This window comes from Urocitellus parryii, chromosome 10, assembly GCF_045843805.1.
Source record: "Urocitellus parryii isolate mUroPar1 chromosome 10, mUroPar1.hap1, whole genome shotgun sequence".
Taxonomy (NCBI): Eukaryota; Metazoa; Chordata; class Mammalia; order Rodentia; family Sciuridae; genus Urocitellus; species Urocitellus parryii.
In genome coordinates this window covers 62,222,038-62,235,552 of record NC_135540.1, presented here as the reverse complement: position 1 = coordinate 62,235,552, position 13,515 = coordinate 62,222,038, and the positions used below count along the sequence as shown (strand labels likewise).

At 31.4% G+C, this 13,515-nt stretch overlaps 1 pseudogene; it reads left to right on the top strand.

Annotated features, from left to right (window-relative positions):
- Nucleotides 1-436: 436 nt before the first annotated feature.
- The window catches only part of LOC113183421 (adiponectin receptor protein 1 pseudogene), a 58,655-nt pseudogene continuing 45,576 nt past the window's right edge, over nucleotides 437-13,515 (top strand).

The window sequence follows — 13,515 nt, the reverse complement described above, 5'->3', positions numbered from 1 at the left end:
TATATAAAAAACAGCTAAGAAATCAATTTACTCATTCAAGGTCACAAGACTTAACCGGATTAAAAGGCTCACCACTTATATGTAGAAGGAACATAATATTACATAGTAATCTATTACTTACCCATTCTCAAACAAAAATGTTTTAATTTTGTGACTTGGAAGCTCAAAGTCTTTTATATATATATATATATATATATATAGATAGATAGATAGATAGATATAGATATAGATATAGATATAGATATAGATAGATATGGTCAAGTGTGGATCTTTGCTTTACTCAGCAGCAAGATTCTGCTTCATAGCTTAAATAAACACTGCAGAGTCATTTCTCTCCCCCTCTTTATCACTTTAATTGCTGTATTTTTTCTCTATATGTTCTCTTCTAGTGCTCTAAAGGCTTGGTGTTTTCTATAGATAACAATTTAAAATCGAAATGTGCACAAGTGAAATAAATGGCACAGGAGGCTCATCCATTGTCCACAGGCAGCATGCAGCTGGTGTCCTGTCTCTGACTGTAAAGGTAACATGTCTAGGCAATAGCTGCCAAAGCAGCTTTAGGTGGTTAAATCTAAGTCTTTCTGCCTTTGTTGATTTTCTAACAACTTCTTATTGTCTCATTACCAGTTCTCTTTTATTTTCTGTAGCTCCACCCTGGCAGTGGCAAAGCAAAAGTGCTCATATAACATTCCTGTTGTTCAGGTGCCTTATCTTATGTTTACGTTTAAAGATGTTGATATGTTAATGAAGAAATACGAAATACCCAAAATGTGAGCCTGAAAATGTTAATGATTACACATGCCTTAGGATCTAAATTCAAATTCTTGGGTATTTTTAAACATACGAAATTTTATTGTTGTTGTCATTGTTATTTTCTAAGCAAATATTTTATTACAAATATCATCTTAGTCTGCACATTACTGTGAGTTTGTGAAGTGTAGGTAAACCCCTATAGGCTGTCTGGATGAAGACGGATTGTTAGAAACACTAAACTAAGGTTCAGATATATTAGTTCAGCAGGGGATCTATTCCAGCCCTGAAACATCATAATTCCAGATAAAGAAATGCAGATGAATCAGGACTGAGTATATTAATTTAAAGATAAAGAAGTACAAAATCACATTAACGTTAAAATGTATCTCTCACCCAATTCTTTCTTACTTTGTTTTGTCTTCTTGCCTGATTTCCATTGATAAATTGATTTATATTTATTTATATGTATCTCTCACTCAATTCTTTCTTACTTTGTTTTGTCTTCTTGCCTGATTTCCATTGATAAATTGATTTATATTTTTTTTTCCCTTCAATAGAGTTAGTTCAAGAAACTTGTAAAGGAGTAGTCAGTCTTCCTTACCAGTCTATTAAAAAAATTATATATATAATCGGACTCTCTGTTCATATGTGTACTCATAGAACCATTGTAGAACTGTGACGTTACAGACCCCCCAAAACTCTGTACCTTCAAATATCTAGTGAGTTGTCATTTCAAACTGATTCTTATGAACAACCAACTCATGATATTAAGTTTAAGGTTGATAACTTAGAAATCTGTAACAGGTTAATTTCTCACATATTAGTCATGATTATGATGGCTATTCTTTTTAGAGGCAGACAAATTCAACTGAGGGAAATGTGCTCAGAATATTAAAAATGGAATATATATATATATATATATATATATATATATATATATATATCTTATTGAAAAAATATAGATAGTTTAAAAACATGATGAGAATTCTGGATACATGACAAGGCACTTGTTAAACTACCAGCAGCAAAATTTTCCAAGCTTATTGATCTGGATCAGGCTGCCCGTTGATGGCTATAAGTAGAATGGAGGTCATTGCATATTCTGTCTATAGTGGCATGATTTCTGACTAAATTCAATTTAACAAAACTAGAATACAATATCTCTAAATATTATAAGATTTGAAAGATTTTGAGAAAATAGTATCAGAAGAAAAAATATTAAAATCTGGTACATAGAATGAATGTAGAATAGATGCCTAAGGATGCAAAGTGGAAATAGTGAAAATATATACATATACATATATTTATGTAAATATATAGATTCTTTATTCATTTTCCCTTTTACACCCAAACCAAATACTCAGATAATTTCAGAACATATTAAAAAAGCATTGATCTATTAATATTGTTGTGTCATTTCCAAATTTGCTTTATTTATTTGTTAAATCTATATTTTGTGGGATCAGTGAGAGTTTCAGTTTTGAGAATCTTATATTTCTTTAAGAATGAAAAGTTTTATTTCATTATGTCTTAGAATCTTTTCTTCTACTAGAACATATGTTGTTTAAAATATATTTTATGTCTTGTTCCTGCATTCAGAAATTCTGAAATAAGCTTTTCAACTTTCCTAGATTTAACAGAAATATTTTCTCCCTTGATAAAATTTGCTAGTGGAATTAAAGTTTGCTATTGTCTTTAGGCTATCCAACATAAGATCAAAATGTTCATAAGTAAAAACAAATAGTTTATATAAAATATAGGTATAGATATATAGTTATAGGTAGATATGAATTATATATCTGTAGATAACCACACAATTTATTATGAAAATGAATTGAGATAATGTACAAGTATGGTACCTTAAGACAGCTATTATAGTCAGCACATTGTAAATGCTTATACATAGTAGCTGATATTATGTACACCACTTCATAAATGTGTGAAGATTTAAAATAATTTTTTAGTGAAATAAAAAATTCTGAAATATTCTTGTTTTTCCTTTACATTATAAATTCAATTTTAAGTCTTTATTTCAGATCTTTTTTTTTTTTTTTTTTGTATCAGGCATTGAACCCAGGAGTGCTTTACCACTGACATCCTCATCCCTTTTTGTTTTTTATTTTGGGACAAGTTCTTATGAGGTGCTTGGGGCCTCACTAAATTGATGAGGCTGGCCTTAAACTTGCAATCCTCCTTCCTTAGCTTCCCAAGTCACTGGGATTACAGGCATGTGCCAACATATCCAACTGCCCTTTATTTCAGTGTTTACTATAACCAATGAAGCATAAAAACCAGAATTTATTTTTATACCTCCTTTTTATATTTTTGATCAACTCCAAAAAAATTAAAGGTTATCATTTAGACAAGGAATCAGATTTCACTGAAACAGTATCATATCCAAAATGATTGTTTAAAGGAAAATACAACACACACACATATGTGTAGGTAATATATGTGTATGAATATCTATCTATCTATCTCTCTCTATATATCTCTCTATATATATACACTTTATGTATTTCATATGTTTATGGAAATGATTCATATATTATACATATATACCCATGTAGAGTGTCAATTTAATAGCTCTTAGTACATTTACAAAGTTGTTCAGTAGTTGCAATTATTTTAGAATATTTTCCCAACTCCAAAATGTAATCAGGCATCTCATAGTTGAGTTGTAATGTTCTGATTCTATCCACTGTCTACAGACACAATTGATCCAATTTCTTACTGGGTACATTTATGTATTCTAGATGTTCATATAAATAGATTCATAAAATATGAGGGAAATCTTTATACTTGGTTACTTTTACCAATACTCCTATATAGATCTTATTCTCCTATAGAATTCAATACTTTCCCACTTTTGTGTCATTTTATTATATAAATATATAAATTATATTATATAATATATACAAATATATAATATGATATATAAATTATTTTATTTGAATATATAAAGGATATTTTGTATCCTTCAGTTACAATTCCAAAAATACATTGTTAAAATTTCTACTTTAAAGAATTTTATGTCTTCTAAAGAAGCTGAGAGAAGAAAGGAAAGCAAGCATATATTCAGTGTTTGTTATATTAATATTCTTCTTTACCATTTCTAATTCTCTGCATTTATCCTTATGGATTTGAGACCGTACCTGGTGCATTTCCTTGTTCAATGCAGCCTAATTCAAAAATTTTATGTTAGAAGAGTAACAGCAAAAATAGTCTTTTTAATGTTTGATTTTAATTAGCCAAAATCAGAAAGAAATATACATTTATACAGTCTTATATTCTCACCACTTTAATCTTTACCAATATTACTTTTATATTAATTTGAATGAAAGTCTTGGGATACCTGATTTCTACTTTTAAAACTTCTTTTAATAATTATTACAAAACTTAGATAGCAGTGAAACATGAATTTTAGAAATCTAGGATTATATTTTCTGTCCTTTAATTTTTTAAGACAATTTTTATTTGGAAGGCCTGTGTTTTCCTTTAGCTACTGCTTTCTGGACTTGGTTGTTTCTGATGGTAAATCAGCTGTTCAGTTTTATTGGAATTCGATTGTTTGTGTTTGATAAGTTTTTTTTTTGTTGTTGTTGTTGTTGTTTTTAGTGGTTTTAAAATGTCTTGTGTTTCAACATTTTTCTTATGTTTTCTAGGTGTGGATATCTTTTGGGGGAGGTCAGAGTAGGTACTGGGGACTGAACCCAGAGGTACTTTACCACTAAACCACTGCACCATCAATGTGGATATCTTTATACTTATCTTACTGGAACTTATTTAATTTCTTGAATATGTGTTTTCTGTTCCTTTATTTTTCTCCTCTCCTCAAATACTTATTATAAATATGCTGATATACTTAATGATGTCCTATAATTCTCTAAGAAAATTTTTATTATTTTTAACTTCCTTTTTTTTTTCTGTTATTCTGATTCTGTAATCTGTCTTCATCATTCTTTGAATTTTCTGACTAGTTCTTCTACCAGTTCAAAACTTTTGGAGTTCCTCTAGTAAATTTTTTTCAGCTACTGTATCTTCATCTTCCAGAATTCCACTTGTTTTTTATTGTTGGAATCATCACCAATTATTTTTTATTCTTTCTCTTTAACATTTTTCAGGCATTATCTGTAATGCTTTCACATATGATTCCATTGATTGTGGTATTCAAAAAACATTGTTAAGTAATAAAGAATTTTAACTTTTTTGGGGGGGTGGGGTGGGTACCCAGTGTTTAACTCAGGGGCACTGGACCACTGAGCCACATTCTCAGCCCTGTTTGTATTTTATTTACAGACAGGGTCTCACTGAGTTGCTTAGTGCCTCACTTTTGCTGAAGCTGTCTTTAAACTTGTGATCCTCCTGTCTCAGCCTCCCAAGACACTAGGATTACAGGCCTGCACTGCACCTCACAGTGTGGATGGCACATAGACCATGAGTTCTTTTTATTCATGAGCAACTTGGATCAGAACTGAGTATACTAATGAGTTTACTTAAGTGATGAGTTCCTAGATAGCTACTGGGTGGGAATGGGGCTCCTGTGCATGTAAATCATATGATATTAAGGGCTGAGATTTTGAATCAAGCTATGCTCTGAGGAAGGGAAGGAGATAGGAAATTCACTTCCAGTCATGTGATAAATAATCAATCATGCCTATATAATGAAAACCCAATTAAAAATTCTGGATATTGACACTCAATAACACTTTCTTATTGGTAAACACATTGATGTGCCCAAAAAATAATGCACCGTGGTTCCAAAAAGAGGGGGCAGAGAAGCCCTGTGTCTGAGATCCTCCTAGTTCTTGCCCTATGTGGCTCTTCATGTACCTGTTTCTGAGTTGTATTCTTTATAGTAAAAATGTAATCAATAGCATGGTGCTGGGGCTGGGGTTGTGGCTCAGCGGTAGAGTGCTCACCTAGCATGTGCGAGGTGCTGGGTTAGATCCTCAGCATCACATTAAAAATAAATAAATAAATAAATAAAGGTATTGTGTCCATCTACAACTCTCTCTCTCTCTCTCCCTCTCTCTCTCTCTCTCTCTCTCTCTCTCTCTCTATATATATATATATATATATATATATATATATATATATATATAATAGCATGGTGCTTCCTGAGGTCTGTTAGTTATTAAGTGATTGATTGAATCTTCCTAGGATATGGAAACCACAAACTTGTACCTGTTAGAAATGCAGATGACCTGATGATCCTAACTGCAACTGGTGTCCAAAATGAAGACAGTCTTGTTGAGGAATAAACTATTAAAATAGTGCTCACTATGCTAATCTTAGGTCATTAATACCAGACCTAAATTGCAGTATGCTACTTGAAACATTCTCATCTTTTCCTCCTCTGATGTTTCTTATTCAATGTTTTGTTTGTTGGTTGGTTTGCTTCACTGATAAAGGTATTTGGTAGAAAAGCAAAGAATTCATGAATAAAAATGAGCCCTCCACATAAAAATATTGTTGAGAAATAGAGAAAATATATTTTATGGGAAATGTGTCATGAGACAAAAACCAATAAATCTTGGGAAACTTAGGAAATTTATATAAGAATGGGAAGATGAGAAGATGTTATAAAAATGCCTGGGGTGTGAGTGTTTAAGAAGACAACCATTAAAATCATTGCTATTTTGGGGGGTTACAGATTTATCCTCTCCAAATTATCCCTGCCACAAAAATTTCAAAATATTTAGATCTTCTTTTTAATTTCTTTGAGAAACTGGTAAACAAGGCTAGGCTACTACCCAAATATAATTTAAGGTAATGAATTAAGATCTGTAAATTAACCAACATTTTTTTGTGGTTTTAAAATACACATGCTTTACCATTGCAGCCCTCATATATTTTGAACAGGTTGATCTAGATACCTGCTAAAAATTTTCTCTCAACTAGCTGACTATTCTTGTATATAAGTCATGAGATAAAAAGAATATATATCCTTTTCTACTTAAATTCAGCATCTCTCTAGTAAAAATACAATAAAAATTTATTTGATCTTCTAATTTTCACTCATTTGATAATGCACATAAAAATTTGAATTCTATACAGTCGTATGCCAAATTTTTGTTTTGTTTTTAATTTTCAATGGATAATTGAATGGTCCTTAAATCAAGAATATAAAGTCAATATATACAACTTAAATTTTTAAAAAAACAGTAAGCACTTATACTAATAGGAATAGGGTCTTCTGAGAAACTAAAGCAGTACAAAGACCCACCTGTAATCCTTGATTCTTGTGATCAACTCAGAAAGATATTGAACATGTCACTTAAAGTAACAAGCAAAAGTTTATTAAAGAGATAGGAAAGGGAAGAAGGGAACACTTTTGAGAGAGAGAGTACATCCTTTCAGAGAGGGAAGGAACCACAAGTCTCTTCTACACTTCAGTTTTATTGGGGATCCAATAGAAGTTTCCAGAATTCACCAAGTTCACTTTTTCACTTTTGATTGACAGCAAGATGACATCAGACTATCAATTCCCCACTGCCATGACAACTCTGGGTCACTTTGACCCATGCTGACCTAATCTAATTGGATTCTTAACCATAAATTCTTACCCATTTTATAGTTAAAAGGAATCGTCCTTATCTCCCTGAGTTTCTGTATCTGGTCTGTGAAAAGGTCTCAAAATCTCCTTCTTCAGGTTAACGTAGGTTTCTTTTATTGGCATTATTTTCGGCATGCATTTTTGCTACAGATAGCAGGTAGTTTGCTGAGGAATGTGTACACTTAAGCCAGATAGGGATGCAGGTAAACTCTTTCTTGAAAAGAGAAAGCATGTGGGGGTCATCACAGTGGGCTCATTTTAAAGAATTAATTATTTAACCTTGTGTTCCATCCACCCACATTTCTCTGTCCCCTCTCATCACCAAGTTATTTTATAATTAGTGTTTGGAAAGTTAATCTTAAAGCATGGCATGGTAATAGTGAAATGGGTATTGCACTATGATTCATGAGAAAAAAAACTCTAATCCTGGCTCTTTTTTCAGCATGATTTTAGGAAAGTTGCTTTCTTGTCTGAACCCCATTTTCCTCAATTCTTTAAATAGAGTTGGTAAGACTTGACGAACAAGAATATATTTAACTGGGACATTGAACAAGCATGACTCACAGAATATGATCAGAACAAAAATTTATTTTTTGTTTCTCACTTTTCTTTGAAAATATGTTCAAAAGAGGAACACTATTTACCTCTTCACATTGAAGCTGTGACACCCTAAGACTATTATAAGAAGAAAATTTCTTGCATCACATAGGCTCCAATACCTTGACTAGGGACATCTTCTTAAGAGGATGCCCATCCTTTTTCATTTAGACATGGAATTTCTCCCCTCAAATCCTTGAGAAGATCTTTTTTTCAGGTTTCAACTTTTTTTTTTACCACTTTCCTATATCCTCAAATACTTAACTATTGCTCAGAGTAATTTTTTTTTTTTTTTTTTTGGTGTATGGTGTACGTCGACCTTCAAACTGTTAACATTAATAGTAATAATGATTAATATTACTTCATACTACTTCATTTTAGAAACATTTTATCTTTTTTTCATTTCTGTTATATCATACAGCCATGTGTATTAAACTACTAAATAAAACAATTGAAAGAGAAATAATCATTTTTATAAACTTTATCTTTATAATATGAAAAAGAAAAGATAAAGGAAAAGAATTCTTTGTTTAAATTCTAAAATTAAACCAGGACACACAATAGCTAAGAATAAAAAAAAAAAAACTCTAATCAAAGAGAATATGAACATTCAAATACCTCACTCTACTAGAGCCCACAAAAACTGTTATTGTTGTTTTTTTTAATGGTAAATCTAATCAATAGTAAAATCTCAATATTCTTTTGATGATACCTTAAAATTTTCTATATTCTTAAAGCATATATTTATGCTTACATACAAGTGGAAAGATAGGTAGTATTCATTTTTTATAGTTTGTTTTTGCCATTTTAGAATTCCTAAGTTGAATACATAATTAAATAAAATTTATATAAGATGGGAAACTTATTTAAATTACTTTATTGAGCTCAGCATGTGGTATTCATTCTCTCTAAATTTAAATAAAGCCTCCATCTGTTCTTTTATTCAGGCATCTCTGATTAAATCTTCACACAAAATACAGATAAACACAATATATGCATGCAAGTTATAAAAGTTCCATTAAAAGTTCACTTTCTTATTCTAATGTGATTTTGAATTCAAGAGTTTTTTCACCATAGCAGAATGTGAATCTCTTTAATTTCATAGCAGACATTGATTCCAAGCATTATAGAATGCTAATCAACATTTGCAGGATTATTGTACACAACATATTGTTTTCAAAACTCATTATTTTTAAAAGTAGATGCCCATGAGAAATTAATTTTATTTGGTGTTTTGGTTTTGTGAGTTTTCCTTCTTTCTTCCTTTTTTTTTTTTTTGGTTTCTCATATATTCTGGATTTCAGGAGTGTAAATTTCATTCCAGTATTCACCACTTAAAACACTCTCAGGCTAAAAGAAGCCCCCCAAAATGCAGTGTCTATTTTTTTTTTAATTTTATTTTTTTTTTAAAGAGAGAGTGAGAGGGGGGGAGAGAGAGAGAGAGAGAGAGAGAGAGAGAGAGAGAGAGAGAGAGAGAATTTTTTTTAACATTTATTTTTTAGTTCTCGGCGGACACAACATCTTTGTTGGTATGTGGTGCTGAGGATCCAACCCGGGCCTCACGCATGCCAAGCGAGCGCGCTACGCTTGAGCCACATCCCCAGCCCCAGTGTCTATTTTTAAAAGTATATTTTTGAAAACACCTTGAGAAAGAATTACTGTCTAGGAAATTATCTTACTGATCTCAGTTGTCTTCATTTGGAAGTATTATTCTCAATGTTCAATTATTTTTAAACATCAGTAAATTTCTGAACATAATGTTTATAATGTTTTAAATCCTTACTTTATTTAAGTGGTACCTAACATATGTTTGATAAACTATGTTTTAATCTTACCAAACTATTCTGGGATTATGTTTTGTTCAAATTTATAAGGAATCAATGTTAACTTATTGAAAGTATATAACAAGCATAGATCTAATAATTTAAAAGTCCTTTTTTGTGATCAATGATTTTATTTTGGAGATTATGATGATTGGAATTCAAACTCAATCCTATTTAAATGCAAAGGCAATGTTTCTTCCTTTACTTCATAATAAGATCCACATGATGAGTATTATTCTGTTCTTTACAGGTTAAGTTTAAGTATCACACCAGATGTAATCACAAGTGGATGTTCTTGTAATATTATTCTTCTCTACAAGATTTTGCAAGTTTCTGCTGATATTTTTTATTCTATTTAAGAGTGAAAAAGAAGAGGCTGAAAGAAGAGGTACATCCTAGACTTCTGAGTATTTGCCTTAGTACTTCTCTTTGATTAGGGAAAAGGGGAATCTGGCAGTTGTGAAAATACCAATGAATTTTTCCCTTCATATCACACCACTTCACATTATTGGCAGAGAACTGAAGAATATTTAGAAGTATCTCTGCAAATGAGAGAATGATATCACATCATGGTAGTTTGGGTGTTGTCCCTAAGCTAAGTGACATGCTCTGCTAATTGAAGCATATAGGAGAATAGTCTTTTTAATTTTTTATTATTTCTATTTTTGGTAGGTAATGGAATGTAATAATATGCTACCACTGATTTCTTTTTTTCTTCTTTTTTAATCATTTGAAGAATTGTATATTGTTCAGCATTTTAAAAAGTGATCATAAGCCAGTTGTGGTGGCATAAGGCTGTTATCAGGGAGGCTAGAGACAGGAGGATTACATGTTGCAGGCCAGTTTCAGTCACTCAGTGAGTATCTAAGCCACTTAGCAAGACACACACACACCTATTCCCCCCCCCCTCTCTATATATATTTTTTCTTTTAAGGGTTGGGCATGTAACTGCCTGAGAAAGTCCCTAGGTTAAATCCTCAGTACCCTCTCCAACCCACTTTAAAAAAAAAAATGAAAAAGAATGAGTGGAGGACATGCTAAGTTTGCTGTTACTATACGTAAACAGAAATAATTTTGCTAGTAATATCAAAATGTATGTATAGAATAGGTTTTGTTTTTCAATATTTTTTAATTCTGAGACTACAGATTCAATCTGAAAGCAGAGCTATTTAACATAACACTACTAAGGAGAATTAAATATTATTCATTACTCATAAATACACCTTCCTTTTATGAGTTAAAATGACATCACTGTTTCTGATTCTTGCCTTCAACATCAAACTAATTTTTTTAAAAAAATGATTGTCAGTTTCTAAAATTAAATTTCAAACCAATTAGTAATGTATTTTTGAAGAAGGCAGTAACAATTTTTCTGATTTTTCACATTGTTGTGTATTAAAAAATCATAAAATGCCACTATAGGCAGAATAGAAGTCCTATAGTCATCTTGACTACCATTTTTGATCTCTAACATTAACTTGACTAATGTTTAATGAAATTTGGAATAACAGTTTATACAACAAACCATTTAATTATAAATAAGGCACTTAAAGAGAGTTCTTGTATCAGTCTTGTTAAATCCCTCTATTTGTGACTGAAGTTTTTCCTTTCTTGAACATGCATGAGGAATCAAGCACTCTTTCTGCTGTCCTTCACACCTCTTCTGGAACAGAGGCATCAGTGAAAAGCTGGAGGACATTTCTTGGAGGTGCTGCTGTCTGCCTCTCTGGTGTTCAAGTCTATGTTCCCTTCACATCTTTTCTTGTTCTCATCTTAAATGGTCTTCCAAAGCCTCTTTATCCCCATCATGACTGGTGTTAGTATATCTTTGAAGGGAAACAATGCCTTTCCAAGTACCATCAGATCATATCTGTTTTATAGAATGTATGGATGCTTTTCTGTATACATGTTTGATTTTGCTTTGGTACACACCAGATTTGCTATCAGGGTCTCCATAAGGGAAATAAATGAACAATACATAAACAAATATAACATAGATTAATATTTTGAGACATAACTACTGTATACTTTCTTTTTTCTTCTTTTGAAATGCCTATCTATAAGGTATCTCTTTGTGCCTTTATAAAAAAATCTCCATTTTTACAAACTGTATCAATTTCTTCAATATATCATGGGTTTATTCTTGACTTTCCTCTGAAAGACATTTGTGTCTGAGAATATTAGTCATTTAAAAAAAGTTCAAAGTTAAAAAAAATACACTGTTTTTCCCATTGTTCTGTTTTTTTTGTTTTATTTTTGTCTTATATTGTTTTATGTTTTAACTTTTTATTGTGAAAAAATGTAGATAACTAGTGACAATAGTGTAATTATCTCTCAGCTTCACAAGTGATTCTATTCACTTTCTTGAAATAATTTATTTTGTTTTATTTTTTGTTTTATTTTTCTTTTTTCCTGGAATATTATAAGGAGAACCCCAGTAACATCTTGTTTCACCCACAAACATTTTAGCAAGCATCTCTGACATGGATGCTTTTATTCTGAAGGTATTATGTAGCATGTGTATGCTACCATAACATTCCTTCTCACCTTACTAGAACCCTTCAAGCAAATGAATTTTGTGTGTAGAGAAAAGCTTATACACATTGTATAATACTTATCATGCAAGATTTGATTATTTAATGAAAAAACTTTTAGAGGATTAGATTGCTGTTTGTTGTTATGTTTCTATAATCTAATTGTAGCTGCCTTGCATTTTACTTAGGATGAATGAGTGTGGGGCCTTGGTACTTATAATAATTCAAGTTCAAAATACAGCCTGCTGATGTCTCAGTTTTTCTCAGCTCCTGAAATTATATGATTTCATAGAAAATATATTACCGTGATGCTTTGTAAAGCCCTTCTGAAGATTTACATCATAAAGTGATGAAGAAAAGAAATGGAGAGAGAGATGCTACTCCCCAAATCCATAATTTCAATGATAAGATCACCTAAAATGGCTGGTACTTTTACTATGGAAGATGCAGAATGGACCATCCTGATGATGAAAAGTGAGTACTAAGTCCTAAAAATTCTGCCATTCTCTATCATTCTTCACAGCCCTGTCAACATAGTGTTACTTATTAATGTAACTGAATACTTTACTAAAGAGTGAGGTAGAAACATAAGTGATTTTTAGGTTTTCTTTTTTAAAGAAATTGGCAATGTAAGCAGGCACTTTAATAACTTTGGGGGGCCTATTTATTTCCTCCTCTTACATAAAAAAATTTAGGGCATGTAGTCCGTGGATCTGAGATTCTCAAATTTTAGCATGTATTGGAATGACTTTTCAGGCTTATTTAAATCAGAGTTTTGGACCCAAGTAGTCCAGTTTATGACTGAATAGGTGTAAATGAGGCAGTGGGGAAGGTGAGAATGCACATTACTAGTACATATCCAGGCTGTGCTGAAAATGCTGTTTCAGGAAGCATACTTTGAGAACTACTACTCAGGACTTACCTGCAAACAAAACTTTCAGCTACAGTGAAAATATTGGCATTTATGTAACTAATCTTCATCAAGTTTTGAGACAAAGATTTATTTATTTTTTAAATTTATTACTCGGTAAGATTTTTTACATTATATAGTTTACTGTGGTTATATTAAAATATGTTTTTGCTTTGGGTATACACTAAAAACAAAGTTATAACAATGTATGTTATAAACAACATAAACTCAAATGATCTGAGTGACAGGGGGCACAAAGAGAGCATGAGAATGAGAATGAGGATATAAAGAAAAGAAAGTGTGGCTAAGGTTGAATTTCTGAAGTTGTGTCCACAGAGT